This window comes from Takifugu rubripes, chromosome 8 (assembly GCF_901000725.2).
Source record: "Takifugu rubripes chromosome 8, fTakRub1.2, whole genome shotgun sequence".
NCBI lineage: Eukaryota > Metazoa > Chordata > Actinopteri > Tetraodontiformes > Tetraodontidae > Takifugu > Takifugu rubripes.
The window spans coordinates 17,598,688-17,604,874 of record NC_042292.1 but is presented as its reverse complement, the minus strand read 5'-3'; the positions used below and the strand labels follow the sequence as shown (position 1 = coordinate 17,604,874).

At 40.6% G+C, this 6,187-nt stretch overlaps 1 long non-coding RNA gene across 1 annotated transcript; it reads left to right on the top strand.

Annotated features, from left to right (window-relative positions):
- LOC115250790 (uncharacterized) lies at positions 1-4,286 on the top strand. Its single transcript, XR_003889374.1, has 3 exons — positions 1-89; positions 536-587; positions 4,136-4,286. It is a non-coding gene; the product is annotated as an uncharacterized lncRNA (long non-coding RNA).
- Positions 4,287-6,187: the final 1,901 nt, after the last annotated feature.

Sequence of the window (6,187 nt, the reverse complement as noted above, 5' to 3'; positions counted from 1 at the left end):
ATAAATGTGGCCAGTTACACTCAGGAAGCAAGCAGCAGCATCACAGAGGAGGATTCACCAAAAGATTCTCAAAACTTTTTGAAGTCAAGGTGGGATTTTTGAGCTTTATTTCTATTTCTCTTATATATACATATACAAACAGGATTATATGTGTAAATCTTGCAAGTCTTACTCCAATAATAAGTAATCAACAAATGTTTTAAATTGTGTTTGATCTTTAACCTTGTGATTTTTAATCTTATGTTTCAATACAGTTAAAATTATTGTTTGTGTAACACAGAGAGGCAAAAACACATCCTTTAAACATGATAATAAGAAGCTTGTTTGGATGATGGTGTTTTCAAAATGTCAGAAAGTTTCATGATTAAGTAATTTTAATATTAAAATCAGCTCATTTCAAAGTCTCTGTATCATAGAAATTAAGGAATTTAGTACAACATAAATGCATCAACAGCATTTCATGTATTGACTTAAAATGTCTCACAAGAGAGTTATAATTCTGAAATAATTTTTATTTGATTTTCCACATTAACAGAAAGAAAAGATGAGTGTGGGACAGCATATATCAGCTTTTTTCATTTTATCAGGTAAGCATGATATTAAGTTTAATATTCAGAAGAAATACAATGAAAAATGAAAAGATCTTAAATCAGACCCAGGAATACTATATTATGGAACAATCAATCAATCTTTATTTATATAGCGTCTGTTACAATCAAAATTGTTTCAAGGCGCTTTACAGAATCCCAGGGCCTAACCCCAGACAAGCAACAGTGGCAGGAAAAACTCCCCTTTAACAGGAAGAAACCTTGAGCAGGACCAGGCTCATGTTGGGGGACCTTCCTGCTGATGGCCGGCTGGGTAGAGAGAGAGGAGAAGGGGGAGGACAGGTAGAGGAGAGAATAGGTAGAGCCTAGAAATAAACACAGAAATACATTATATTAAGTAAAATAAGCTGCCGGTACAGTCAAGTTGAGTGGGTCAGCGGGGTCAGAGGTCAGCAGGTCAGCATGGAGCTCTGAAGGCGGCGATACCTGTAGATGAATACAGAAGGGGGGGTGGGGGGTGCAGAAAAACTACACAAGAAATAACATCACTAGTCTACTTGGTGAGGAGGAGAGGAGACCGTTTCCCAGTGGGGTGACAGAGGCCTGTCAGGTGATCATGTTTCTGGACCCCGGCAGCCTCGGCCTATAGCAGCATAACTAAGATGTTAACCTAATGATTAGACGACCCTCTAAGTATGATCATTTGTCTGCCTATGATCGTAACTGGAACTACAGAATTAGTGATAATAAGCTTTTTCAAAGAGGTAGGTTTTAAGTCTAATCTTAAAAGTAGAGATGGAGTCAGCCTCCTGTACCTGGACAGGGAGCTGGTTCCACAGCAGGGGGGCCTGTTAGCTAAATGCTCGGCCCCCACTCTACAACTAGAGACTCTGGGGACCACAAGTAAACCAGCATTCTGAGAACGGAGCAGTCTATTGGGATGATAAAGTGTCGCTAGCTCCTCCGGGTAGGACGGAGCTAGACCTCTGAGGACCTTGTAGGTCAGAAGCAGAATTTTAAAAATTATTCTAAATTTAATGGGCAGCCAATGAAGAGACGCCAGTCCAGGAGTCATGTGATCTCTTTTGTCAATACCTATCAAAACTCTAGCTGCAGCATTTTGGATCACCTGGAGGCTTCTTAAAGAGTTGTTTGGATACCCTGATAATAAAGAACTACAATAGTCCAGCCTGGAAGTAACAAATGCTGGACTAACTTTTCAGCATCATGTTGCGTCAGTAGTTTCCTGATCTTTGTGATGTTCCTCAAGTGAAAAAAGGCACTTCTAGAGACTATTTTAATTTAGGAGTTGGACAGATTTTGGTTACTCCAAGATTCCTTACAGAGAGACTAGATGTTAATGAGATACCATCTAGAGTGATCATGTGATCTAATCAATCTGTGAGAGGTTGAGGACCAAACACCATGACCTGAGTTTTTCCTGCGTTAAGGAGGAGGAAATTTGAAGTCATCCAGGACTTTATGTCTTTATGACAGGTCTTCACTAACTTCTCTGTCTCCTCTGGTTTCATGGATAAATATAGCTGAGTGTCATCAGAATAACAATGAAAATTTATCCCATGCTGCCGAATAATGTTTCCTAAGGGGCGCATGTATAAGGTGAAAAGAATTGGTCCAAGTACAGAACGTTGTGGAACTCCATGGCTAACCCTATTGTATGAAGAGGGAATGCCATGGACATGAGCAAACTGGTATTTATTTGATAAATACGATCTAAACCACTCTAGGGCTGTCCTTTTAATCCCAATCATATGTTTCAATCTATGTGACAGGATGCTGTGATCAACTGTATCAAAAGCAGCACTGAGGTCCAGCAGAACCAGCATAGTAACCAGTCCATGATCTGAAGCTATAACATCATTAGTAACTTTAATAAGTGCTGTTTCTGTGCTATGGTGAGCTCTAAAGCCTGATTGAAACATCTCAAACAGGCAGTTTCTCTGCAGGTGCTCCAGTTACTGAGTCACCACAACCTTCTCAAGAATTTTAGAGATAAAAGGAAGGTTGGATATCAGCCTATAATTTGCTAATATGTCAGGATCCAGTGATGGTTTTTTAAGCAACGGCATAATCACTGCCACCCTGTAGAACTGGGGTACATAACCTGTCACTAAAGAACAATTGATCTGGTCCAGGATAGAGCTGCCTATCATTGGTAAAACATCCTTCAACAGGTGTGTTGGGATGAGATCTAAAAGACACGTGGTGGACTTGGATTTCTGAATTAGTGAAGATGTCTCAGAAAAATATATAGGCGCGAAGGAGTTTCAGGGCTCGTTGGAGAACCTGTATGTTCCCACAGTCAGCACATCTGGTGATGGTCCAGTTGTTGGGATGGCCTGGTTAGCTTTTTCTCTGATAGCTAGAACTTTATCAGTGAAGAAGCTCATGAAGTCTTCACCACTTAGGGAAGGGATATATGGATCAAAAGCACTGTGACTCTTGGTTAATTTGGCCACAGTGCTGAAAAGAAACCTGGGGTTGTTCTTATTATCCTCAGTTAAAGAAGAAAAATAAGCTGTTCTAGCCTCACGGAGGGACTTTTTGTCAACTACCAGACAGTCTTTCCAGGCTACATGATAGCTATTTATTTTGTAAGAAAACCACTTCCTTTCTAGTCTTCGCACTTTCTGCTTGAGAGTCCTAATGTGTGAATTATACCAGGGGGCACACCTCCTCTGATTTACTATTTACTTTTTCAGGGGGGCAACAGAATCAAGCGTGATTCTCAGTGAGGTTGCTGCACCTTCAGCAATAGAGTCAACCTCTGCAGGGCTAAGATTATAATTGATCCCTGGGGAACGGTGGTCCTGGGATTAGCACAGGGATTGATTCCTTAAACGTAGCTGCAGCATTATCTGAAAGACATTGCCATTGTAAGACTCTGTTCTGAGCATAGAAGAATCCTTAATCATAAATGCAAAAGTGATCAAAGAATGATCTGACAGGGGTGGGTTCTGAGGGTACACTGACATGTTCGACCTCAACACCATAAGTCAGAACTACATAAAGGGTGTAGTTGATGCTATGAGCTGGTTGTTTTATCTGTTGGAGGAAACCAACTGACTCAAGGAATGAAATGAAGCCATTTCTAAAGCAATGTTGACAATGTTTACAACATCTACATGGATGTTAAAGTCTCAAATAATAATGACTTTATCTGTTCAAAGGACCAAGTCAGATAGGAAATCAGAGAACTCAGATAGGAACTCTGAACGTGGGCAGACAGGGGGGCCGATATACAACTACATACAAAAGTAGCTTTTCTGCCCATTTACCTTAAATAAATTCTTCACCAACTTTGAATTAACACAGAAAATTTGAATTAAAAATTCAACAGCAGTCAGTGTCTTATGGTAGGTGGTTGCAAACTGTAAAAAAAAAAAATCCTAACCCCCAAAAATTATATCGATAGATATATGAGTAAATATTTTAAATGAAAATTGTAAGTGCCTTAAATCAGAATTACATTTCTTAAACGGGAACTTCAGATAATAGTGAATGACTGCAAAAAACTCACATAAAATATGAAAAAAGATCTAAATATTATATTCCACCTTTTTTAGTTGTTCATTCCTTGGTGACGGTACAGTCAAATATAACAACGACAACATCAACAACAACCAGTCAAACATCAAGTTCAACATCAACAAGTCCATCTACAACTTCTGCTACTACATCGTCACCAACCACATCAGCCACAACCAGTCAAACATCGAGTTCAACAGCAACAAGTCCATCCACAACTTCTGCAACTACATCGTCACCAACCACATCAGCAACAACCAGTCAAACATCAAGTTCAACATCAACAAGTCCATCTACAACTTCTGCTACTACATCGTCACCAACCACATCAACCACAACCAGTCAAACATCAAGTTCAACATCAACAAGTCCATCCACAACTTCTGCAACTACATCGTCACCAACCACATCAGCCACAACCAGTCAAACATCAAGTTCAACAGCAACAAGTCCATCCACAACTTCTGCAACTACATCGTCACCAACCACATCAGCAACAACCAGTCAAACATCAAGTTCAACCTCAACAAGTCCCTCCACAACTTCAGCAACTACATCGTCACCAACCACATCAGCAACATCCAGTCAAACATCAAGTTCAACAGCAACAAGTCCATCCACAACTTCTGAAACTACATCGTCACCAACCACATCAGCAACAACCAGTCAAACATCAAGTTCTACAACAAGTCCATCCACAACTTCTGCAACTACATCGTCACCAACCACATCAGCAACAACCAGTCAAAAAACTAGTTCAACAGACACAAATCCATCCACAACTTCAGCAACTACATCGTCACCAACCACATCAGCAACATCCAGTCAAACATCAAGTTCAACCTCAACAAGTCCTTCCACAACTTCTGCAACTACATCGTCACCAACCACATCAGCCACAACCAGTCAAACATCAAGTTCAACATCAACAAGTCCATCCACAAGTTCTGCAACTACATCGTCACCAACAACATCAGCAACAACCAGTCAAACATCAAGTTCAACAACAAGTCCATCCACAAGTTCTGCAACTACATCGTCACCAACAACATCAGCAACAACCAGTCAAACATCTAGTTCAACAACAACAAGTCCATCCACAACTTCTGCAACTACATCGTCACCAACAACATCAGCAACAACCAGTCAAACATCAAGTTCAACAACAACAAGTCCATCCACAACTTCTGCTACTACATTGTCACCACCCACATCAGCAACAACCAGTCAAACATCAAGTTCAACAACAAGTCCATCCACAAGTTCTGCAACTACATCATCACCAACCACATCAGCAACAACCAGTGAAACATCAAGTTCAACAACAAGTCCATCCACAAGTTCTGCAACTACATCATCACCAACCAGTCAAACATCAAGTTCAACAACAAGTTTATCCACAACTTCTGCAACTACATCGTCACCAACAACATCAGCAACAACCAGTCAAACATCAAGTTCAACAACAAGTCCATCCACAAGTTCTGCAACTACATCGTCACCAACCACATCAGCAACAACCAGTCAAACATCAAGTTCAACAACAAGTCCATCCACAAGTTCTGCAACTACATCGTCACCAACAACATCAGCAACAACCAGTCAAACATCTAGTTCAACATCCACAAGTCCATCCACAACTTCTGCAACTACATCATCACCAACCACATCAGCAACAACCAGTCAAACATCAAGTTCAACAACAAGTCCATCCACAAGTTCTGCAACTACATCATCACCAACCACATCAGCAACAACCAGTCAAACATCAAGTTCAACAACAAGTCCATCCACAAGTTCTGCAACTACATCGTCACCAACAACATCAGCAACAACCAGTCAAACATCTAGTTCAACATCCACAAGTCCATCCACAACTTCTGCAACTACATCATCACCAACCACATCAGCAACATCCAGTCAAACATCAAGTTCAACAACAACAAATCCATCCACAACTTCAGCAACTACATCGTCACCAACCACATCAGCCACAACCAGTCAAACATCAAGTACAACAGCAACAAGTCCCTCCACAACTTCTGCATCTACATCGTCACCAACCACATCAGCAACAACCAGTCAAAAAT